The sequence below is a fragment of the Oncorhynchus mykiss genome, chromosome 15, assembly GCF_013265735.2.
Source record: "Oncorhynchus mykiss isolate Arlee chromosome 15, USDA_OmykA_1.1, whole genome shotgun sequence".
Classification (NCBI taxonomy): Eukaryota; Metazoa; Chordata; class Actinopteri; order Salmoniformes; family Salmonidae; genus Oncorhynchus; species Oncorhynchus mykiss.
The window spans coordinates 21270308-21296726 of record NC_048579.1 but is presented as its reverse complement, the minus strand read 5'-3'; the positions used below and the strand labels follow the sequence as shown (position 1 = coordinate 21296726).

The window sequence follows — 26419 nt, the reverse complement described above, 5'->3', positions numbered from 1 at the left end:
ATGTAGACTGTCCGCCAGCGACATTCTGACGTTTTACTCTTCAATGGCTGTTCTTCTTATGGTTGCCTATTGGGCCAATATAGTCCCGTAAAAGGCGTCAAACTTACTCATTGTACGTTCTGGTTGTCGATCAAAGTAAATTACAGTGCCGAAGGAAACCATCAGGGCGTTCGCCTGTAAAATACAAAAGCTGTGATTGGAGGTAGCCTCTGTCAAAAGGACATTTTCGCCATTATCATTGGATAAAATTTCAGTCAGTTGGTATTTTGGGATTTTGATTGGAGGAATCTGTCTGTAGGCGGTAATGTTACCCTGCGGTCACTGAAGCGCAGTACGGGAGGGCGGATCATCATCGTGGTGGCAGCTACACTCGGAGACTCCCGACAAACTGTCAAAAATATTCAGCAAACGGTGAGTCAACTCAAAATAAACTCATCCTTTTATTGGGCAAATCCTCTAGGTACCTCGGGTTACGGCTATCATGTTGTTCTGATATGGTTTGTTTATTTATCAGTGAAGAAGGGACGGTGATTTTGGATGAGAAATACGCACGTTACGCATCATAGCAAGAAGTGCATGGGTGAAGTCGCAGTGTCACACCCGAGTGTCACAGCGCAGGAGCTATGGCTGTTCGCAAAGTTATGCAAGCTTGACTGTGTGTGTGTGTGTGTGTGTGTGTGTGTGTGTGTGTGTGTGTGTGTGTGTGGCCATAACGTCATTCAATTAGGGCAAAGCAACTGCGCACATGGTTCCTATTGGTATAAGGCTTTATAAAGTGCAATTCCTAATGTTAAAAGGGTGTTTTTTGTTTGTTTGGGGGGCTTCAGCTCAGTCGGGTCCTCCAGTTTAGTCGGGACCTCCCGCAGAGCTTCTTCAAATCCAACTGTTGACAAATGTGAACTTTGAATACTCTGCAACATTGTGACATTTGGATCATTTCGATGTTACGGTTTTCTGTTTTGACTGTACAGCCGCAGTAACATGTCGTTTTAATTTCCTATAAGGCTGGAATAGGCTACGTGTTATGCTCTGATTTAGTTAGTGGATTAAACTCAACGATTTATGATGGAGTTGAGCGGCGACTAGTGTGGGGTTTTATACGTTTTTATAAAGTTGTTATTTAAAAAACTAGCCCGCAATTACACAGAAAAATCTCGTGTTTAATTGCGGGTTTTTCTTTGGGTGTTGACATCTGTAATTTAAAAAAATAAAAACCCACACTAGTAGCCCGCTCAACTACATCATAAATCTTGGAGTTGAGTTTATCGGCTATGATTTAGTGAATATAATCTCCAAAGCAACCTTCAGGGCTACTACACAGCAGCTGAGATATTGCACTGTAGCCAGAAAGCTGTTTATCTTGAACATGTGCTGTCTGCTTGGAGCAGTTATTGACAATTATATCTTTCACTGCCATGTGTTTCAAAGTGCAGTCTGTAGGCCTATCCATGAAAAGGAACATGTACCCTCTGCCAACTGGCCACCCCATTGCATCACATTACTGTAAACACTGAGTTACTTTCTCTCAGTGTTGGGCTGCCTATTTGATTTCTGTAGACTATTATCAGTCCTTATTAAACCTCTTGTGTTGCCATACCTCCTAGATATCGATGATAGGAATGATAAGAGGAATAGCAGAGAGAGGATTATTCTTGCTATTAGAGAGGAGTGTGGATCCTGCAGGAGATTACTGGACAATCCTCCCCAGATTACTACAGGCAGGAATCAGAGGTGGGTCTATCTAACCCAGCGGCGGCTTCGTTACTGGCTATATTCTGTCTGATTGTCAAATGATACATTCTACCTTTAGAAACATGCAGGTGAGGGTAACACCATACATTAAGATTCTCTTATACCTATGAGTGATGCTGTAATTACTACAGTAATAAGGTTGTTGTTGTTAGTAATTATAGTATCATTACAGAATAGCAACGTTAATGTAAAGCGTAACTTAGAGTGGCAGGTAGCCTATCAGTTAGAGTGTTAGGCCAGTAGCCGACAAGGTGAAAAATCTGTCGATGTGCCCGTGAGCAAGGCACTTAACCCTAATTTGCTCTAGGGTTGCTGTACTACTCTGGCTGACCCTGTAAAACAACACATTTCACTGCACCTATTCCGGTGTATGTGACAATAAAAAGCATATTTATCTTAATTGTGCATATGTTTACTCCCTTTCTTTGGCACCGCTGCAGTTAGAGACATTTCCGGCACGAATCCACACACTCCTATCAGACCAAATTGGCCAAATGAGGTGGAGGCGTCATCTAATATGCGTGTGTGTGGGTTTCCATTTCTTTGTCTCGTGGCCCATGCTAGCTTGTAGCATAGCTGAGCTAAGAGGGGAAGTATGTTAGGCTGTGGATTAATCATGCAGACATGTACTCGTTGATGTTTTCGAATCCCAAAGGATAACTTCTGGACTTGTGTCCTGACCCGGAATGGTTTCACTAGGATTACTGTGTCATATGTCAAACATGTCAAAATGAAAGTAGCCTATCTAGCCTGCCCTGGGTAAAAGTCTGCTAATCATTAGTGACCTTTGGTTAGGCTGTTAGAGGTTTGTATTGGCCAACCTAGTTTTTCCTTGTGTCAACTGTGTAGTTTCACGCATCCCCCTTCACCTCGTACAACAATTCAAACAGTGGTGATTTCATTAACCGTGCTCACGTTGTTGTCAAAGAATTGTCGATATCTATTTGTGGTTGAAACGACCCATTTTATTGTACTATTTGGTCTCTGTGCCAGTGCATGTTAATGTAATGTCTCGTTCAGCTTCTAGCCGTCTAAACAGGAGCAGGCAACCTGGAAGCTACGTAGTAATCACTCCATCGAGGCGGCACAATAAAAAAGTGCTTTGGAATGGAATGTATTTATTCAGAAACACATCTAGTGGATTGTGGAAGCTTTGGTTTGGAATGCTACAGGGAGGAGACAGACAGAGAGAGGAATCCTAAGATCACAGCGCACGTTCACCGCAAAGGGCAAAAGTGACAAGAAATGTTAGCTTTGGGGTGGAGAAACTAACCTTTTTTTTTACGGCTGTCAGTCGACAGTGTCTACATGCCTCATGGAGAAGAAAATCTAAAACACAAACAAAACTTTTGGGGAAATTCCTCGGGTGGATTTGTAATGTCATTACACTATCACAAGTTAGGTTTTTTTCTATATCGTGCCCTGCAAAGGGGATTGCTTCTCGGATACACATGGCATGACGTACTACACTCTCTGGAGTTAAAATGTAACAAAATAAGCCCCTAAAGCTCGACAGCACTGTTGGGAAACGTACCAAGTCCATGTTAAAATGATCTACAACTGTCATTCTTTTTAAATTAGAGGTGAAAGGACTATAGAAATAAAATGAATCCTACCTCAATAGAGACCGATGTGTATAGTGTACAGTGACAACGCTCCAACTACACGCATGGGACACATTTTCATTATGCACTAAAACCCTCACTTGTGTGCTTGGATTATTACACAAGGGTGGTTATTACAAAACGACTGAATTAAATTGAGGTTATCAGGAAGGGTACGAATTGATGAACGAGCATTCTAGGTGAGAGGGGCCCCCAGTCTAGCTAGCAAGAGTGAATAGGGGAAACCAATTGAGTAGAACTAGCACTCTCAATTCCCCTCCACTCTCCCTCACTCTGCTAATCTGGTCTGATCTGTGTCTCCCATCCCTGTGGCTGCTGCTGCTCACCATGACTCTGCTAGCCTGGCCTGCATGACCCATCTGATGTGGGACCCTTGGCAGCGTGTGTTACAGCAGAGATAGGAAGTCAAGCCACAGTAACTTTAGACCTAGAGAGGCCTGGTCAACCATAGAGAGACAGGCCCTCTTAAAGAGCCTGTCAATGGAGTTTGGGCCTATGGGAAGCCTGGGAAATCAATCACCCATTTCTTCAGTATTTTCAAACAATGTAGTATTTTTGCCCCTCAATTAACCACCATTACAGCCATGATGGGAGTGGCTGTCTTCAGAGAGCATGCGTGATGCTGTGCGGTCCAGTAGGGGCACTACAGCTCACGCTAGTTCAGACAAAGGACAGGGATGGGTCAGGACCTGTGATGGATATCAGGCGGTGTCGGTACAGTGAGGTAATGGTAACCAAACAGAGGCTGTAGGGCTTAGGGAGTTGGCGTGACTGTCTTCACCCCTGATCGCTGTATCACGGTGTGGTGTACCCCAGCCTCCTACCTCTGCCCCAAGCCACCGATCGTCATGACAACCAGGACACTGTCATTATTGCTGTTGGCCCAATCTGTAGTTGATCGGATGGATTATCCATAATGCAATTACAGCAGCCTTGTTTCTTATCCGTCAGGTCAGTCTGACATCCGTGAGCAGGGATCGATACTAATGTGAATATAACATAACATAAACTGTTATATACTGTTACATCTATCTATATGGACAGTTTATACCTATTGGGTAGTTTGAATAGTTTCACTTCTACAATCATGTGTGATAATAAGTTGACTTTTTTGTGGGCACATGCTCAAAGGCTATACATCATTGACAGGGTGAAGATGTTGTAAGCCTGATAGGACAGGACTGTGTCTCCCTTTTAAAAGCATCAATCATTCACCCAATGGAACATCTCTGGCTTCATCTCTCCTAGCTCTGACTGTAAGTGTCTCATTGAGACGTCTGTGATAGTTTTGGACCCATTCCAGCGAGTCTAATGTGCTGGCAGAAGGGTTCTTGTATTTCCAGGGCGCTCCGAACAGGACTGGAGTTATACATTGTCTGCTGGCTGATTGGAAGAAAATGGGTCTGGGATTGGAATGCAACAATGGTTTATCTCAATTATGCTAGGTTGTCATTTCTGAGAGGATCACGAAGAGTTGTTGGCATTGTGTACAGCACCTCCCACATTTCTTCTCACCTTGAAGTAGGTTGTGTTAGTTGGTGGTCGGTCGTAGTTGTTACTTTTTCACACCTGGATAATAGCAAGAGGAATCAGTCCAAAGACGGCCATTTTACTTTGATTTTTGTGTAATCACCAATACCGATTGGTGATTACTTAAGTGCTGTTTATGGTTGTGCCAGATTGTGCTGTCTGAGCTTGTCCAGTATCGCTGTGGACAAGTTTCACCCATTCACAGCTTGCGTTTCTACATTAGCCTATCAAATCACCACCCTCTTTTAGTTTGTTTGTGTTTTCTGCCAGTTCAAGGCAACGCTCCTTCCCTCCATTTAGCAGTGCATCAACAGAAACCTTTCTAGTTTACATTAATTATGCATTCCTAGTCACTGGTCTTATCACGCCAATTGACCCATTACCAAACAGTACTATACTGTACAGAACTTTGCTTGGGATCTCTTAAAAATTCAAAGCTTAGACTGCCACATAGACATTTTAAGTGCAAGCACTTTTTATCAGTGAAAAACAACAGGAAGATAAGATGGAGGAGAATGGATAGAACAACTGGAATGCTGGTGAGGTTAGAGCGTAAGGATGGCAGGAGAAGGAGGTGGCTATATGGGACACCTACTTTGGTTTAGTAAATGGAGGATAAACCGGCGAGCGATATCGTTCTGTGCTTTATTAAGTTGGTTGGCTTTCGGCCAAGTGGTCGTCCATAGTCGACCACGACTTTGAGATTGCGTGACAGCAGCGGGTGAATGAAGAATGGAGAGAAGGATGGAAAGAGGAGTGAGGCAGCAAAGGGTTGGCGGGCGGTGTAATCCCCTGCAACAGGACAACGGAGGCAGCCTAGCCGCAGCTTGGCTTTAACTGTCAATCAGGCCTCCAGCAGAATTATAGCCACCGTGTCGCCTGGGACACATCCAACACCACCATGATCACCACACAGCTAGACACAGAGATAGATGGATGGAGGGAGAGGGAGAGAGAACCACTACCATTACCAAAGGTAATCATGGAGGGGGGAGAGGAGAGAGAGAGAGAACCACCATTACCAAAGGTAATCGTGGAGGAGGGAGGGGGAGAGGAGAGAGAGAACCACCAGTACCAAAGGTAATCATGGAGGAGGGAGGGGGAGAGGAGAGAGAGAACCACCAGTACCAAAGGTAATCATGGAGGAGGGAGGGGGAGAGGAGAGAGAGAACCACCAGTACCAAAGGTAATCATGGAGGGGGGGAGAGGAGAGAGAGAACCACCATTACCAAAGGTAATCATGGAGGAGGGAGTGGGAGAGGAGAGAGAGAACCACCAGTACCAAAGGTAATCATGGAGGAGGGAGGGGGAGAGGAGAGAGAGAACCACCATTACCAAAGGTAATCATGGAGGGGGGAGAGGAGAGAGAGAACCACCAGTACCTAAGGTAATCATGGAGGAGGGAGGGGGAGAGGAGAGAGAGAACCACCAGTACCAAAGGTAATCATGGAGGAGGGAGGGGGAGAGGAGAGAGAGAACCACCAGTACCTAAGGTAATAAGGGAGGGGGAGAGGAGAGAGAGAACCACCAGTACCAAAGGTAATCATGGAGGAGGGAGGGGGAGAGGAGAGAGAGAACCACCAGTACCAAAGGTAATCATGGAGGAGGGAGGGGGAGAGGAGAGAGAGAACCACCAGTACCAAAGGTAATCATGGAGGAGGGAGGGGGAGAGGAGAGAGAGAACCACCAGTACCAAAGGTAATCATGGAGGAGGGAGGGGGAGAGGAGAGAGAGAACCACCAGTACCAAAGGTAATCATGGAGGAGGGAGGGGGAGAGGAGAGAGAGAACCACCTGTACCAAAGGTAATCAGGGAGGGGGATAGGAGAGAGAGAACCACCATTACCAAAGGTAATCATGGAGGAGGGAGGGGGAGAGGAGAGAGAGAACCACCAGTACCAAAGGTAATCATGGAGGAGGGAGGGGGAGAGGAGAGAGAGCTGCTTTGAGTACCGTTACTTGACTCTCTTTTGGAGAACTTCCTATTAACCATTAATACTACAACATAGGACTGAGCTTTAGTTTATTTGTTCGCTAATGTTCCCTCAGACTTAGGCCTGGCTTAGTGTGTCTGCTACCTGTGTGTTAGTGTTTGTTTTGGGATTAGAATTGTCCTTTGTGTCTGTGCTGCTATGCGTTCCATTGCGATGTGTCAAGCCTCGCTTTGCAACAATGGGCAGCATAGTTTCCAATCCTGGCAAACACAGACCCAGCGCTGTGTGTGTGTGTGTGTGTGTGTGTGTGTGTGTGTGTGTGTGTGTGTGTGTGTGTGTGTGTGTGTGTGTGTGTGTGTGTGTGTGTGTGTGTGTGTGTGTGTGTGTGTGTGTGTGTGTGTGTGTGTGTGTGTGTGTGTGTGCGCGCGTGAGCGAGAGAGAACCTACATGCACATAAACGTGGGAGGGAGACACAGGGAATTGGCACAGGGGAATTAATTCTCTGTCACTCTATCCCAACCCCAACCCTCACCCTCCCACACAGAGACTCAGACTGGCTTGTCAGACGAGAGAGAGAGGCCCAAGGAGGAGTGGAGAGGGGGATTGGCTAGTACAGGGTGTGGCAGTGGCTTCAGTACTTTTAGAGCAGAACTATGCTCTCTCTCTTTCTCCCTCCTCCCTCTTCCAGAGTACAACCTAATGGGCTACATCAGGGTCTGAATTACATCGAACAGAAATGTCCCTGAGTGCACTAATACCATTAGAGAGAGGAGGACATAGCTACAACTCACAGGACCTCTCTCTCTTTTTATATATTGCATTCTTTCGCTCTCATGTCCTCCCTCCTTACTGGATATCTCTCTCTCTCTCTCTCATGTTCTCCCTCCTTACTGGATATCTCTCTCATTTCCTCCCTCCTTACTGGATATCTCTCTCTCATGTCCTCCCTCCTTACTGGATAGCTCTCTCTCTCATGTCCTCCCTCGTTACTGGATATCTCTCTCTCTCTCATGTCCTCCCTCCTTACTGGATATCTCTCTCATGTCCTCCCTCCTTACTGGATATCTCTCTCATGTCCTCCCTCCTTACTGGATATCTCTCTCGCCCTCATGTCCTCACTCCTTACTGGATATCTCTCTCTCTCTCATGTCCTCCCTCCTTACTGGATATCTCTCTCATGTCCTCCCTCCTTACTATATATCTCTCTCTCTCTCATGTCCTCCCTCCTTACTGGATATCTCTCTCACATCCTCCCTCCTTACTGGATATCTCTCTCGTTCTCATGTCCTCCCTCCTTACTGGATATCTCTCTCTATCATGTCCTCCCTCGTTACTGGATATCTCTCTCTCTCTCATGTCCTCCCTCCTTACTGGATATCTCTCTCATGTCCTCCCTCCTTACTGGATATCTCTCTCTCTCTCATGTCCTCCCTCCTTACTGGATATCTCTCTCATGTCCTCCCTCCTTACTGGATATCTCTCTCATGTCCTCCCTCCTTACTGGATATCTCTCTCGCCCTCATGTCCTCACTCCTTACTGGATATCTCTCTCTCTCTCATGTCCTCACTCCTTACTGGATATCTCTCTCTCTCTCATGTCCTCCCTCCTTACTGGATATCTCTCTCTCTCTCATGTCCTCCCTCCTTACTGGATATCTCTCTCTCATGTCCTCCCTCCTTACTGGATATCTCTCTCTCTCTCATGTCCTCCCTCCTTACTGGATATCTCTCTCTCTCTCATGTCCTCCCTCCTTACTGGATATCTCTCTCTCTCTCATGTTCTCCCTCCTTACTGGATATCTCTCTCATGTCCCCTGTCCTTACTGGATATCTCTCTCACGCTCATGTCCTCCCTCCTTACTGGATATCTCACTCTCATGTCCTCCCTCCTTACTGGATATCTCTCTCATGTCCTCCCTCCTTACTGGATATCTCTCTCATGTCCTCCCTCCTTACTGGATATCTCTCTCATGTCCTCCCTCCTTACTGGATATCTCTCTCATGTCCTCCCTCCATACTGGATATCTCTCTCGCTCTCATGTCCTCCCTCCTTACTGGATATCTCTCTCATGTCCTCCCTCCTTACTGGATATCTCTCTCACTCTCATGTCCTCCCTCCTTACTGGATATCTCTCTCATGTCCTCCCTCCTTACTGGATATCTCTCATGTCCTCCCTCCTTACTGGATATCTTTCTCATGTCCTCCCTCCTTACTGGATATCTCTCTCAAAATGAACCATGGGAACAGGTGACATATATTTGTTTCCCCTGCCCTTGTTCCGAGGTATATAATAATGGTCCATTCTAAATCAAAACAAATTTCACACATAAACTCAGTAAAAAAATAAATGTCCCTTTTTCAGGACGCTGTCTTTCAAAGTTAATTCGTAAAAATCCAAATAACTTCACAGATCTTCATTGTAAAGGGTTTAAACACTGTTTCTCATGCTTGTTCAATGAACCATAAACAATTAATGATTAATTAACATGCACCTGTGGAACAGTCATTAAGACACTAACAGCTTACAGATGGTAGGCAATTAAGGTCACAGTTATGAAAACTTAGGACACTAAAGAGGCCTTTCTACTGACTCTGAAAAAACACCAAAAGAAAGAGTAGCAGGGTCCCTGCTCATTTGTGTGAACGTGCCTTAGGCATGCTGCAAGGAGGCATAAGGACTGCAGATGTGGCCAGGGCAATAAACTGCAATGTCCATACTGTGAGATGCCTAAGACAGTGCTACAGGGAGACAGGACGGACAGCTGACCGTACTCGCAGTGGCAGACCATGTGTAACAACACCTGCACAGGATCGGTACATCCGAACATCACACCTGCGGGACAGGTACAGGATGGCAACAACTACCCGAGTTACACCAAGAACGCACAATCCCTCCATCAGTGCTCTGACTGTCCACAATAAGCTGAGAGAGGCTGTACTGAGGGCTTGTAGGCCTGTTGTAAGGCAGGTCCTCACCAGACATCACCGGCAACAACATTGCCTATGGGCACAAACCCACCGTCGCTGGACCAGACAGGACTGGTAAAAAGTGCTCTTCACTGACGAGTCACGGTTTTGTCTCCCCAGGGGTGATGATCAGATTTGCGTTTATCGTCATAGGAATGAGCGTTACACCGAGGTCTGTACTCTGGAGCGGGATCGATTTGGAGGTGGAGGGTCCGTCATGATCTGGGGCGGTGTGTCACAGCATCATCGAACTGAGCTTGTTGTCATTGCAGGCAATCTCAACGCTGTGTGTTACAGGGAAGACATCCTCCTCCCTCATGTGGTACCCTTCCTGCAGGCTCATCCTGACGTGACCCTCCAGCATGACAATGCTACCAGCCATACTGCTCATTCTGTGCGTGATTTCCTGTAAGACAGGAATGTCAGTGTTCTGCCATGGCCAGCGAAGAGCCCGGATCTCAATCCCATTGAGCACGTCTGGAACCTGTTGGATCGGAGGGTGAGGACTAGGGCCATTCCCCCCAGAAATGTCCGGGAACTTGCAGGTGCCTTGGTGGAGGAGTGGGTTAACATCTCACAGCAAGAACTGGCAAATCTGGTGAAGTCCATGAGGAGGAGATGCACTGCAGTACTTAAATGCAGCTGGTGGCCACACCAGATACTGACGGTTACTTTTGATTTTGACCCCCCCCCCCTTTGTTCAGGGACACATTATTCCATTTCTGTTAGTCACATGTCTGTGTAACTTGTTCAGTTTATGTCTCAGTTGTTGAATCTTGTTATGTTCATACAAATATTTAAACATGTTAAGTTTGCTGAAAATAAACGCAGTTGACAGTGAGAGGACGTTTCTTTTTTTGCTGAGTTTATTATTTAGTATATGTTAAGACAAGATAAAATCAAGAATAGTCTTAAATGCCCTTCGCATGTAGGACCGAGACGAATCCAGTATCGCTATACTCATTAGTATCGCTGCAAGGAATCAAAACGCGAAGGGCACGCAACTTCTTTAGGAAAACAGCCCTGAACAGCCCTGAAACAAACATCATTATGTTGTCATCCAGAGTCACATTTATTTTCCAAGCTATAGCACACAGTCTTTTACATTCAGAAGGTTTTTAAAGGACCAAAGAGTTTGGTCTGCTTCTTGGTTTCATTTTTGCCATGGAAAAAATATTGCAATACTGGTATCGTCCCAGGCCTACTAGCATGTTGTTCAAATAGTTGGACAGAAGGGTGTGTTCATAACAATTCAACTGTTCTACCCTGTTAGCTAGCAAATAGGAGGAGGAGGTGTGATGGTGCTTTGCTGGTCACATTGCCTGTGAGTTGGCTAAACTTGAAATATAAAGATTAGCTGGCTACTCACTAGCATGTGGGCTTGTGCTTGAGAGACTGCTGATGAGACCGGTGTTAATTTTCGATAATGCCTGCTACAAGAAGTTAGTCGTTATTAATGAATGTACATTATTCATGGGTCTGGTTAAATTTTGTAACATAAAGGGCATTTTTGTAGACAGACTTGAAAGCCAGATCAGTGGTTATTGCGAAAAAACAGGTTAAACTTTTCATAAAATAATTGAATTATTAGTGGGTCTTATGGTTGTGGAAGGCAGGTATAATTTCACCAGCCCTGAATTCATTAGATTATTGCTCACTGTTTTGAAATGCAGTGTATTTCACATTTTATTGTACAACAAAGCTTATGCTTTTTAGGCCATATCGCCCAGCCCTAATTACACTATTGAATAATGCAACCAAACCATATTACACTCTTGAATAATGCAGCAATTCACAAGCCTGTGCAGACAATTAAATGGTTTATTTTCTTGTCCGTACACATTCAATTAGCTGTTAGTACTTTTATATTCCCATTCCCATACGAATATAAAAGTACAGTAACAGTATCATACAGTGTCATTCATATTATAATACAGTGCATTCTGAAAATATTCAGGCCCCTTGACACAATACCCCATAATGACTAACCAAAAAAACTGAAATATCACATTTACATAAAGTACCAGTTTGGACACACCTAATCATTCAAGAGTTTTTCTTTATTTTTACTATTTTCTACCTTGTAGAATAATAGTAAATACATACAAACTATGAAACAACACATATGGAATCATGTAGTAACCAAAAAAGTGTTATACAAATCTACATATTTGATATTTGATATTCTTCAAAGTAGCCACCCGTTGCCTTGACAGCTTTGCACACTCTTGGCATTCTCTCAACTAGCTCCATGAGGTGGTCACCTGGAATGCTTTCCCAACAGTCTTAAAAGAGTTCCCACATATGCTGAGCACTTGTTAGCTGCTATTCCTTTGCGGTCCAACTCATCCCAAACCATCTCAATTGGGTTGAGGTCGGGTGATTGTGGAGGCCAGGTCATCTGATGCAGCACTCCATCACTCTCCTTCTTGGTCAAATAGTCCTTATACAGCCTGGAGGTGTGTTGGGTCATTGTCCTGTTGAAAAACAAATGATAGTCCCACTGAACGCAAACCAGATGGGATCACTGCAGATTGCTGTGGTAGCCATGCTGGTTAAGTGTGCCTTGAATTTTAAATAAATCACAGGCAATGTCACCAGAAAAGCACCATCACACCTCCTCCTCCATGCTTCACGGTGGGAACCACGCATGCGGAGATGATCCATTCACCTACTCTGCGTCTCACAAAGACACGGCAGTTGGAACTAAAAATCTAAAATTTGGACTCATCAGACCAAAGGACAGATTTTCCCTGGTATAATGTACATTGCTCGTGTTTCTTGGCCCAAGCAAATCTCTTCTTATTGGTGTCCTTTAGTAGTGGTTTCTCTGCAGAAATTTGACCATGAAGGCCTGATTCACGCAGTTTCCTCTGAACAGTTGATGTTGAGATGTGCCTGTTACTTGAACTCTGTGAAGCATTTATTTGGGCTGCAATCTGAGGTGTAGTTAATTGCCGATTACAGAGACTGGTAACTCTACTGAACTTATCATTTGCAGCAGAAGTAACTCTGGGTCTTCCTTTCCTGTGGCGGTCCTCATGGGGGTCAGTTTCATCATAGCGCTTGATTATTATTATTGCTACTGCACTTGAAGAAACTTTTCCCGAATTGACTGACCTTCATGTCTTAAAGTAATGATGGACTGTCGTTTCTCTTTGCTTATTTGAGCTGTTCTTGCCATAATATGGACTTGGTCTTTGTCACGCCCTGACCATAGTAAACCGTTTTTTTCTCTGTGTTGGTTGGGGCGTGATAGTGACTAGGGTGGGTCATCTAGGGTTTTTTGTATGTCTATGTTGGCCTGATATGGTTCCCAATCAGAGACAGCTGTTTATCATTGTCTCTGATTGGGGATCATATTTAGGTATCCATTTCCCTTTTGTGTTTGTGGGATCTTGTCTATGTTTAGTTGCCTGTCTGCACTAGTTGTATAGCTTCACGTTTCATTCGTTGTTCTTTATTGTTTTGTTTAGTGAGTTTCTCTTTATTAAAATTATGTGGAATTCTATGCACGCTGCGCCTTGGTCTCATCATTACGACGATCGTGACAGTCTTTTACCAAATAGGGCTATCTTCTGTATACCACCCCTACCTTGTCACAAGCTGATTGGCTCAAAGGCATCAAGAAGGACAGAAATTCTACAAATGAACTCTTAACAAGACACACCTGTTAATTGAAATGCAATTCAGGTGACTACCTCATGAGGCAGGTTGAGAGAATGCCAGGAGTGTGCAAAGCTGTCATCAAGGCAAAGGGTGGCTACTTTTTAAAAATCTCAAATATATTTTGATATGTTTAACACTTTTTTGGTTACTACATGTGTTATTTCATAGTTTTGATGTCTTCACTATTATTCTACAATGTAGAAAATAGTAAAAATAAAGAAAAAACGTTGAATGAGTATGTGTGTCCAAATCTTGACTAGTACTGTGAGTATTCAGACCCTTTACTCAGTACTTTGTTGAAGCACCTTTGGGAGCGATTATAGCCGCAAGTCTTCTTGGGTACGACCCTACTAGCTTGGCACACCTCTATTTGGAGAGTTTCTCCCAACAAAATGTGGAAAATGTAAAATGATCTCACTACATTCTGAATGCACTGTATACGCTACACAGCTAGGTAACATTAGCTAGCTAGCTAAACAAACAATAACTTCTGCATCCTCACAAACGTGCTGGCTGTAGTTGAATGCTGATGTTTAGCTGAACCATAGCAGGCCAAGCTCTTAGGCTTATACAAGCTACCTTATTAAAGTTACCTTAGAACAAACCAGGCTTCATTTGATCAATTTCATGAAAGTCATTATATGAGGTAAAAGCAAATTGCGACTGAAATCGTTAGTTATTCCCTGGGGAGTTGCTTCTTGTCTGGACCTCGGTGGCATAGTGCAGTCAGGCAAAAACATCTAAATAATCGCTTGAGATTTAAAGCTACAATTTCAGAATGTTACAGGCTGTTACTACAATTTCAGATAAAAACTCAATTAAAACAAGTCTAAAAAATATGCTAAATGTCTGTACATTTGAGCTGTTTCTGAAACATTGCCATGCTATTAAAATGTTCACTGTAAGTGTGTTGGCTCAACGAGACATTTCTGTTTACACTGCCCTGCTTAGAGGGAGGCAACTGTCCTGCGCTACCTGGTATACCTTACAGTATACGTGTAGTCGAGAGTATTTTTGCGTAAAGCCTTAAGTATGAAGAGCCTCTGTTTCTGGAGGGGGAAGCAAACCAAATAGCATTAATCACACTGGGTCTCGGTGAAGAGGGCTACAGATCAAAGACATACACAAGCTCTTCAGGGGAAACACTTTAACATGGAGATGACTGGATGGGTGCTGCCACTTATCCACAGGCAAGGACAAATGCATAAAAGGAACACATAGACACACATTTGTGCAAATACTATCTCTGTGGGGCACATGCACACTCATACAAGAACATCTGCTGTTGCATTTACAGATTTGCTTACACACACACACACACACACAAACACACTCTCTCTCTGAGCACAGATGACCTGTCTCAGTAATCAGTGTGCTGCTGCAATGTCGGCTCAGAGGATAAGCCCCATCTCTCTCTCCTCCCCTCCTCCTTTCATCCCTCTCTCCTTACACAGCAGTTGGATGGCTGACAGCAGGTTTTTGGGAGGACCTTGTGAGCCCCCCCCCCCTTCCCTCCCAAGGGCTCTGCTTTTCTTTTTACCATCGATTTACCCAGACATTGGGAGAGAAAACACACACACACACCACACAGCAGGAAAGAGCAAACAAACAGTGCTAGTTGATTTCCCTCCTGCTCATAAAGCCTTAGTGGATGACACCATTGCATTATTAATATGTTTCTGACATATTATTCATATGTGGAACATACAGCACTCATCCCAGATTGAGTGATGGTTGTGTTGCAGCACGTTACCAGATTATTTTGGTCCATGTGACTTGCCATCCTGACATGTTGTTTTCCCCATACCAGGAGAGGAATGGCACCTCTGTGAAAATTACATTTTGACATGTGGGTGGGTTCATGAATGAATGGATGTATTTGTGTGTGTGTTTGTCCATTTGTGCACATACGTTTGTGTGTGACAGTGACAAACCATCTTTCTTTGTCTGTGTCACGCCCTGACCATAGAGAGCCTTTGGTTTTCTACAGTGTTGTAGGTCAGGGCGTGACTAGGGGGCGTGTTCTAGTTTTCCTATTTCTATGTTGGTTTACTTGGTATAGTTCCCAATTAGAGGCAGCTGATTATCGTTGTCTCTAATTGGGGATCATACTTCATTGTTCCCACCTGGGTTGTGGGATATTGTTGGTATTTGTGCTGGTGGCACCACGTAAGTCACATTTTGTTCCTTGTTTATGTTTGAAAGTTTCACTTAAATAAAAGATGTGGAACTCAACACACGCTGCGCCTTGGTCTGACCTTTTCAACAACCGTGACAGTCTGCAACATTCTGAGCAACAGTAGTCAATGTGAACACCAGTTCCAAGTTGAACAGAGGAACCGAACTGTTTGAAACGGGTGATCACAGAAACCACACGATGACTGAATGAGTGCTATGCCACTGCCGGTGCTCTCCACAGTGTATAATCCACAGGCTTTGTTTTGAACGGGGCCTTCCTGCTTGCTAGGACAGAGCCCCATGAGACTAACCCTACACCAGAGAGCAGGACAAAGCATGCTGGGGATTCTGACCTGGGGATTATTCAAAGGGATACAATGTTTAGAACTTCACAGATAAATAATGCATAGAGGTTAGTGATGCACTGATATGATATTTCTGGCCGATATCGATATCCGATATTTTCCTTGCCCCCCAAAAAAACTATACTGATACTGATAACCGATATAAAAAAAAAATACCGGCCTTTTTAGCATTCTAGTACAGTTAAATAGTTAACGCACACACATGGACACAGCGGTCTAAGGCACTGCATTGCAGTGCAAGAGGCATTACTACAGTCCCTGGTTCGAATCCAGGCTGTATCATATCCGGCCGTAAATGGGAGTCCCATAAGGCGGCGCACAATTGGCCCAGCGTCGTCCGGGTTTGGCCCGGGGTAGGCCGTCATTGTAAATAAGAATTTGCTCTTAACTGACTTGCCTAGTTAAATAAAGGTTACAGACACACACACCACACTGACAAAAAAAGTTATTTTGTTGGCATTTACGTATGTCCCCATTACCAGTAAAACATAATCAAAACCTATTTCTTTCACTTACTTGCTGTGCTGTTTCATTCTTCATTTGTTCAGTCGTTTTATTCTCAACCATGACAAGTAAAATAACAATTGTGGGGGGTACTGGTACAGAGTCAATGTGCGGGGGCACCGGTTAGTCAAGGTAAATGTACATGTAGGTAGAGTTATTAAAGTGACTATGCATAGATGACAACAGAGAGTAGCAGTGGTGTACAAGAGGGTGGGCAATGCAAGTAGTCTGGGTAGCCATTTGATTAGATGTTCACGAGTCTTATGGCTTGGGTGTAAAAGCTGTTTAGAAGCCTCTTGGACCTAGACTTGGCGCTCCAGTACCGCTTGCCGTGCGGTAGCAGAGAGAACAGTCTATAACTAGGGTGGCTGGAATCTTTGACAATTTTTAGGGCCTTTCTCTGACATCGCCTGGTATTGAGGTCCTGGATGGCAGGAAGCTTGACCCCAGTGATGTACTGGGCCGTACGCACTACCCTCTGTAGTGCCTTGCAGTCAGAGGCCGAGCAGTTGCCATACCGGGCAGTGATACAACCAGTCATGATGCTCTTGATGGTGCAGCTGTAGAACCTCTTTGAAGATCTGAGGACCCATGCCAAATATTTTCAATCACCTGAGGGGGAACAACCCTATAGGCTGTCTTGTCGGTGATCATGCCTACCACTGTTGTGTCATCTGAAAACGTAATGATGGTGTTAATGGTGGTGTTGGAGTCGTGCATGAGTGAACAGAGAGTACAGGAGGGGACTGAGCACGCACCCCTGAGGTGCCCCTGTATTGAGGATCAGTGTGGCAGATGTGTAGTTACCTACCCGTACCACCTGGGGGCGGCCTGTCAGGAAGTCCCGGATCCAGTTGCAGAGGGAGGTGTTTAGTCCCAGGGTCCTTAGCTTAGTGATGAGCAACACTATGGTGTTGAACGCTGAGCTGTAGTCAATGAATAGCATTCTCATATAGGTGTTCCTTTTGTCCAGGTGGGAAAGGGCAGTGTGGAGTGCAATAGAGATTGCATAATTTGTGGATCTGTTGGGGCGGTATGCAAATTGGTGTGGGTCTAGGGTTTCTGGGATAGTGGTGTTGATGTGAGCCATGACCAGCCTTTCAAAGCACTTCATGGCTATAGACTTGAGTGCTACGGGTCGGTAGTCATTTAGGCAGGTTACCTTAGTGTTCTTGGGCACAGGGACTATGGTGGTCTGCTTGAAACATGATGGTATTACAGACTCGGACAGTAAAGAGAGAATGCCACTGAATTGCTTGTTCACAGACTGTGTGGGCAGTTTTGTTGCCGGAGCAAACTGTTGTCAATGGCAACTGTTTCATTCGTCAATGTGGGCCAGTAAAAACATCCACGTCGTCGGGAAAAGGGGCCATCTTCACTCCATAGAAACCAGTCAGCACTAACGACACACACTAGCTGCTAGCTAGCTGGTTATCTTGCATTGTCGAAGTCAGAATGGGCATGCGCACTCTACTGTTATGTGACAGAATTGGTGGCGTTAGAATTAGGAATTAGAATACGAATAAAACACTGAACAAAAATATAAACGTAACATGTAAAGTGTTGGACCCATGTTTCATGAGCTGAAAAAAAGATCCCAGAAATGTTCCATACGTACATAAAGTTTATTTCAAATTTTGTGCACATTTGTTTACATCCCTGTCAGTTTTGTTGAGCAGGCATTTCAATGCCATGACAGAGGGTATCACGTCTGCTGCATTGAGTTGATGAGCTTATTTCTCCAGTCAGTTGTTCGAATGGAGCTAGGAGTGTGTTCACGTTTCCAAGTTTCAAACATGTTCTCAAATGCCATTGAAATGGCAGCAGTGGTATGACAACCAGCATATTTATGAGCATGCAATACGACTTTCCTCAGTACGAAATCCTCGACGACCCACTGTGCTGTCAGACTCAGCATGCTCATGGGGCTGATATCGCTGGTCCAAATGTCAGTCGTGAAGCTAATAACAGTGACGCTATTACTGTGTAACTCCGGTAGGGCAACATCTGAAAAATAGTACCAAAAATAAAGAAAAGTGTACCGGTGCTCGACCAGTCGGCAAAAGCCAACATCACCCACAACAGAGAATGGTTGATTGTCAAGGGCAATGAATTCCATTATCTTGTCGTAAATGGGTTTCGCTTTTGCGTTGTCTCCCTGAAATGTTCTTACTCTTTCAAATGACTGCTGGACTTGTTGACTGCTCAATCCACACAGCAGACATTGGGGCTAGGTTAGGAATGCTGTCTTGCACATGTAGCGCCATTACATCATGTACCTACGTTATATACAAAGATGTTCTCATCTATCTGTGTTTACATAGATATGCACGTCAGCTTTGATATCGGTTTTGCACATTGCCGTTAAACTAGACGTCGGGCCGATACCGATGTTGGCATTTTTAGCTAATATCGGCCGATTCCGATATGTTTACCGATATATCGTGCATCCCTAATAGAGATGGTACTGTTCTAAATACCTAGCATAACAGGCAATCATGTCTGCTCTACTGAATGTATTTCTATCTGAACATGCATCCCACTGGAAGCTCCCATTAACCACAGTCCACATCTACACCTAGGGCTCTATTTTCACCTGGCGTTAAGCCCAACGCACACCCGTTTGAAATGTCGAACCTTAAAGCCGGCGCTCTGTAATTTTCAAACCCTAGCGCCAGGATTGGTAATTTACCGGTCTTATATGAGCTTGCTTGTGCTGAGGTGGGAGGGTTGGCAATATCTGAGGTGTGTCCTGAAACTTGCGCCAATGTGCAAATTTTAGTATGCTCTGGTGGGATATTTAAGACCAACAGGAAGCTGGTCTTAGTGGTAACACGGTTGGTTATGGCATGGATATTGACAATGGAAGTGCCGCCTATCCAGCAGTGATGCACAGTGCCCATTTGTACATGGAACAAGAAAGATGTGCTTTTTGTGCCCGTAAACCCCATGTTTAAAAACGGTTTTGTTTCATTTGATTAAAAACCAAGCATAGCCTCTCCTCTCAATGGATGTCGTTTTTTGTTGTCATTCCCAATACATTTGCCAAGTAGTCAAGACTATCAGTAAAGGGTTTGGCTCGTGAGACCACTTTGAAATAAATCTTAATCACCATAGCTTTATTAAAATATCAAGTTTGGCAGCAGCAAAACAGTGAGCAGACATCCCCCTTTGTAGGCTATTACATTATTTTAACCAGCTCCTGTCATTATTTTGGCTGAGTAAAAAAAAACTCCTTGTAGGCTATTTGCCCATCATTGAACGAGAGATGAGATAATCCGGTGACACTCATATTTAGAAACATTTAAGTTATTTTCCTGTAGCAATTGCTTGTTTTCCGTTTTGTTTGATTACAAAACAAACCTTTAGTAGCAGAGGTCGACAGATTAATCGGCATGGCCAATGGCATTTTAATCCACAAGGAGACCGCGTGGCAGGCTGACCAATTGTTACGCGAGTGCACCGTTACAAAGGACCTTGTGGCAGCAAGGAGCCAAAGGTAACTTGTTAGCATTAAACGTATCTTATAAAAAACAATCAATCTTCACATAATCACTAGTTACCTACACATGGTTGATGATATTACTAGTTTATCTAGCTTGTCCTGCGTTGCATATAATCAAAGCAGCAGCAGGCTCGTAAGCATTCATTCAAACAGCACTTTACTGCGTTTTGCCAGCAGCTCTTAGCAATGCTTGAAGAACATCTCTGTTTATGACTTCAAGCCTATCAACTCCCGAGATTAGGCTGGCAATACAAAAGTGCCTATAAGAACATCCAATAGCAAAAGGTATATGAAATACAAATGGTATAGAGAGAAATAGTCGACGCGTCATAATAACTACAACCTAAAACTTAACTGGGAATATTGAACCACCAGCTTTCATATGTTCATCATGTTCTGAGCAAGGAACTTAAACGTTAGCTTTTTTACATGGCACATATTGCACTTTTACTTTCTTCTCCAAAACTGTGTTTTTGCATTATTTAAACCAAATTGAACATGTTTCATTATTTATATGTGACTAAATAGATTTTATTTATGTATTATATTAAGTTAAAATAAAAGTGTTCATTGTTCATTCAGTATTGTTGTAATTGTCATTATTACAAATATATATATAAAAATCGGCCGATTAATCGGTATTGGATTTTTTTGGTCCTCCAATAATAGGTATCGGCATTGAAAAATCATAATCGGTCGACCTCTACTTAGTAGGCTATCCTTACCTTTCTATAATGAAAGCTGGTTCAACAGCAAAGCATATGGCCAATTTAATCCATATAATGATCTACTCGTGACATTATTGCCAACGTTCTTTTGCATTTTTCACAATTAACATAAGCGTGTACTCCATTCGGCTTGTATCCATCCCCTTTTCCAAAGAGTGCCTTTGTCCGGTTAGCAAAGACTCGCTCCGCCAAACAAAAATTTTTCAGTATAACGCCATATCAACGGTAGGCCTGGCTATATCTTGCTTATTGAGAAGGTGCCTTACACATACAATGCAATTTACGGGAGCCTAGTATTTTTTATTTGAAGAGAATTGCAATGTGTAGTTAAAGCCAGTTACAACAATATTGACTGTCAACACTCAAAACATATTGAGCAATCACTGGATGTTATTATATATATATATATATGTGTGTGTGTGTGTGTGTGTGTGTGTGTGTGTGTGTGTGTGTGTGTGTGTGTGTGTGTGTTTTACTGTTGCTGTCACTTGTTACTGTAGGCTATGCTATCTAATAAACTGTAGTATCAATCCACAATGGACTAGGACGACAATATTCCATCCCCCAGCCGAATTGGACCGTCAATAACCTACAGAACTTGAGACAAACACATGCAGTATAAGCCTTGGAACACCTTGATTGAACAGTGTTCATTCATCAAAACCCAGCCCTTTCGCGCCACGGCCAGCTATTGCATTCATAATAACGGCTGTGAAAATAACTCAAGTATTCCTGACACACCCTCGGACCTATAGCCCTACTGCCAGCGCTTAAATGTACTATTGTGTTTGGTGTGTTGAAACAGAGCCCCTACAGTCTTGACTGAAAAGGTGGTTAGCCTTGTGTACTGAGCAAGGGGAGCGGGCTTGGCCCGTGGAGTCAGCACTGTCAATCACACTGTGTCTGCCTCGGGTTAGGGTGACACACACATCAGGGAGGCAGGGCATGAGCCTCTGATCTGAGGTTTACAACGCTGCCCCACAGCCCCACCTCCGGATCATTAAAGGCAGCCAGACACACACACTATACCTCACTGGCACAGAAATACAATTCATGGGTGTAGTTCACAGTGCCCCAACTGTTACCCACCTGAGACTCATTAGCAGCGTGCACACATACACACACACACACCTCCCTTGGGTTCCTGTGTGAGGCAGGGCTGCCACCTCCTGCATTCCTGAGAGGAACTCGTCTCACATTGTCAGAGCTGTGGCCTCCAGGGTCTTTCCCCCCTCTCTCTTTCTCACTCATTAACCTTTATCAGTAACTCCCTGCGGGTCTCTTTGGCAAAGCTTGACTGAACACATACCTATCCATGCTACCACACTCTTACATAAACCACCCTAGCACAAAGAACTAGAGCCCTGCACGGGCATGAATTTTCAGCCCGAGCCCTACCCATGCCCGACGTTCAGGCCCTACCCAGGCCTGATTACTTCTGCCAAATTTACCCAGGCCTGATTGCTTCTGCCCTGTCCAAACCCAACATCAGAAATAACTTCAATTGTTAGTAATGATTAGCTGCTCGTCTCTGTCTGTCCTCCCCCTCCCTGCTCTGCATGCGCTCTTCTGCTGGTCTGCCTGCGTGAGTATCCATAGCAATGACTCCGCCTTGGGCTGCTCAATGACGAGACGCAAAAGAGCAGTTAGCTGTTGTGAAATCCCCTCTCCTGTCGACTCGGACAATGTTCTGGTCTTATATTTGATGAGTTTGAAGCACTTCTGACACGCTGCTACTTAATCATCTGAATGGAGTTGTTGTTATTTCCTGTAGGATTCTGAAGGGGAGAAAGTCCACAGTTCAAAGTTCAAGTTATGTAGCTAGTCTCAATTAGCCTAGCTAACGTTAGCTAGCTAGCTAGCCAGCTTTACTATCTTATTGTAGCTAATGTTATAATACGGTTATGTCTACTCTAGTGTCATGCTTGTTGCCATTTCCTACACTTCCCTTTGTCAAGTTGAAGTACATCAATACAGGCCTAACAGATTGCAATAAAATGTACCTCTTTTGAGTTGCTAGAGGCCAAATACATATGTGATACCTGGCTATGCAAAGATATGCTTTGGAGGTATGAACTTTCCCTGAGGTGAACTATCTAGAACAGGGATGGGCAACTGGCAGCCCGCCAGTCGGGGTCTCAACTTACTGTTGAGAGTAGGAATTGTAGAATATTTTAAAGGTGAAATTTTGAAATTTGGTTGTGCGGTTGTGTGTCAGCAGTTTTTCTCTTATGTCCGTCACTGACAGCTTTAGATTGGTAAGTTAGTCTAGCCAGCTATCTACACTTGTAATAATCATGGTCGAATTAGCAACCGGGGGGGGGGCATTGGTTTACTTAGTCACTCTCGCTCAGATATCATATAAAATAAAATAAAAATTTCTCTCGACCTAATAGCAAAATGTGCAGAATTGCATGAAATTAGCTTTAAAACTGAAAAATGCCCCATGGAAAAATGTGTCGACTTTCGGCAAACTTTTTCTCTCTGCGGTCAAGAGGGGGGGCCGCTAAAATGTTTTGCTCGCAAATAAATTGCATGTGTGGGTATAGATGTAGGTACGCAGGCCTGCGAGCCACTGTGGCCCCCACCCCCATCAAAGTTGCCCATCCCTGATCTAGAATATATAGAACACTTGTGTGTAATGAGTCCAGTGTCAGGGGTAATGATAGACACTGTGGTGCACAGTACAGTGCTGTTGATTGTGTGGGCTGGGCTGGTAGTGAACCAGACCAAGAGGAATGTCGAAGAAACCATCTCACTTAGATTAACATCACAGCTGGACACTTGGCCTGTTGTCATCATCAACTGGCCCACAGTCAGTCACACAACCAGCGGGACTCTACAGCACATTTTCATTTGAGACGTATTTTGGTTCAGCTTTCGCTGCAGCACACTGCTGTTATTTTGGGTTGGAATTATCGGACCGGCACTTCCTTTTTAAATCAGCACTAGACATTTTAAAAAAGGATAAGAAAAATATTGTTGCGGCCATAAGCGTTGGACATGTTGATGTTGGTCCGTCCCATTTATTTTCAAAGCACCCCAAAGAGTTTGAGAATTTAAAACCTGATTTGGCCGTATACTTACAGTATATTGATTGTAATGCGTCTTGAAACATTGTGAACAGGTGACATACTGAACAGGTGACATACTGAACAGGTGACATACTGAACAGGTGACATACTGAGCTACAAGGCACAGTCATCTCCTCCTCTGAGTGAGATGTTGAGTGGGTTGAGGGAGAGCTGCAGTTCATGGTCACCAGATAAAAGGAGTCCACCTTTTGAAGTAAGGTCCCGTTGTCTCTAGTCCCGTGTGGCTCAGTTGGTAGAGCATGGGGCTTGCAATGCCAGGGTTGTGGGTTTGAGTCCCACTGGGGACCTGTATGAAAGAGTACGCATGGTGGCATCCAGTAGACTGCCAAATCCAAGTGTAAAGACATTATCCACTTTTAATGAGTTCAGCGGTGGGCCCGGCACCATGGAACTGTCACACAACCACCTGCTTGTAATTTCAGCCATCATGTTATGTGTGAACAGGCCTTTGATAAACAACATGCAGAAAAAGGCTGTGTCAGCTCTCTGTGCACATCACTAGAAACAAAAACAGAAGTGGTGGTGCAGAAAATGGGAAGCTGTGCGCTATACAGGGCCTCAGGCATACACAGACACACACACACACACACACACACAGACACACAAACACACACAGACACAAACACACACACACACAGACACACAAACACACACAGACACAGACACACAAACACACACAGACACAGACACACAAACACACACAGACACAGACACAAACACACACACACAGACACACAAACACACACAGACACAGACACACAAACACACACAGACACACACACACACACACACAGACACACAAACACACACACACAGACACACAAACACACACAGACACACACACACACACAGACACAGACACAAACACACACACACAGACACACAAACACACACAGACACAGATGCACAGACACAGACACAAACACACACACACAGACACAGACGGACACAGACACAGACAGACACAAACACACACACACACAGACGCACAGACACAAACTCACACACACAGACACAAACGCACAGACACAAACACATACACACACACACACACACACAGTTGGCTGGGGTCTATCACAGGCCAGTCCTGTTGAAGTTAAACAGAGAGTGAGTGAGAGCTGTTTTTAGAGAGTCACTGCACACAAACATACACATTCATTGAGTCACACACATACACTCAGAGATATGCTACATACCGTAAGAAGGACAGAAGGCCTGCTAAACCAGAACAGTGTCATCACCTCTCCTAGAATGTGACAACCGAGGTCAGAATTCCTCATAACTGTTTTCTATCTGCTCAGTAAAGAACATGATGGCCTTTCTGGAGTTTTGGGGATTTATTTAATGATTTGTAGAAAGTAATTAGAGGTTCTATTAAAGGTTCTATTATATATATTTTTCCCAATTGGCGGTTTGGAACTGATCGGTGTGTTGTGGCTAATTCCTTCAGGCTCATGACTTGGGTCTTGACTGGAAACATTGACTTAATACTTTTTTAGGACAAAAATAACTCTCCCAAACCTACACAACACAACTCATAATGCTTTTGGAACTAGGATACTTTTCTGTAAAACCAGTTGACATAGTAACAGTCCTAACCCCGGATGTCCTAGATGAACAGGAAAGGGTGTGGCCTACATGAGAGAGGTCACAGCATAACGAGAGCACCGTCGTGACCTCATTTCCTCCCACACAGGCACGCCCCAGGAAGTATCTAGGAAGCCAATGACCTCATTGGACAGACTGTTTGACCTCAACCCCCGGTTGTCGGTTGTGACCACAACCCAAATGGCAGGCCTACCACGGAAAATAAATGGTATCGAGCTGCCCGACAGTTGTTTTGGCGCCACAAGGGCCGCGGACGTTGCAATTTAGGACAGCCCAGTTCATGTGCCACTTTTCCCCTAAGGAAAACACTGTTGTTGCAGCCGGACAAACATTGACCAATGACCACAGTTGTCTGGGTCCTTCCAGCCCCTCATTCGGGTCCAAGGATGTCTGTGTCCAGAAGTGATGTACTGTATCTACAGTGTTTGGAAAAACTCTACATTTGTTTGAAGGGATTTTTCAGAGGACAGGCAAAGACTGCAGCACTAATCTAATTCGATACTAACCTTCACTTTCATACTGTACTTGTGACTGACCCTTGAATCCCTTGTAGGTCTGGTCCCTGTCTTGGCGCAGTGCCCAGAGTGACTGCAGTAAGTTGATAGGACAACCCACACACCACTTAGGATGCAGCACACGCTAAATAGTGCACTTGCCGTATCTACCATGTCTGTCATGTCAACACGTACGAGTGCCACTTAGAGAACCCGCAAAGGGGCTGACCTAACACGTCCATAGATTACGCTGGGCATTACGTCAGTTTTGGCGCATTATCTGCTATTGTGGCTGCTTATGTGACAGGTGGCCATTTTGAAATGCTCTTAAAGGGGCAGTGCAGTCACACGTAATATTCCCATACTATGAGCTCGAAATATCACTTGTGAAATTGTGATTATGCCCATTTAGTGTAGGAGCGTTTAGGAGAAAAATGCATGTAATTTCAGCCTGTTCAGGTAGGA

At 44.3% G+C, this 26419-nt stretch overlaps 1 protein-coding gene across 8 annotated transcripts in view; it reads left to right on the top strand.

The window, feature by feature from the left end:
• The window catches only part of LOC110489787 (microtubule-associated protein 4), a 122134-nt gene continuing 95715 nt past the window's right edge, over window positions 1-26419 (top strand). For all 8 annotated transcript variants that reach the window (XM_036944051.1, XM_036944056.1, XM_036944049.1 and 5 more), the window contains exon 1: window positions 1-411. The gene's annotated coding sequence lies outside the window, so the exon portion shown is untranslated. The remainder of the gene's footprint in view (window positions 412-26419) is intronic.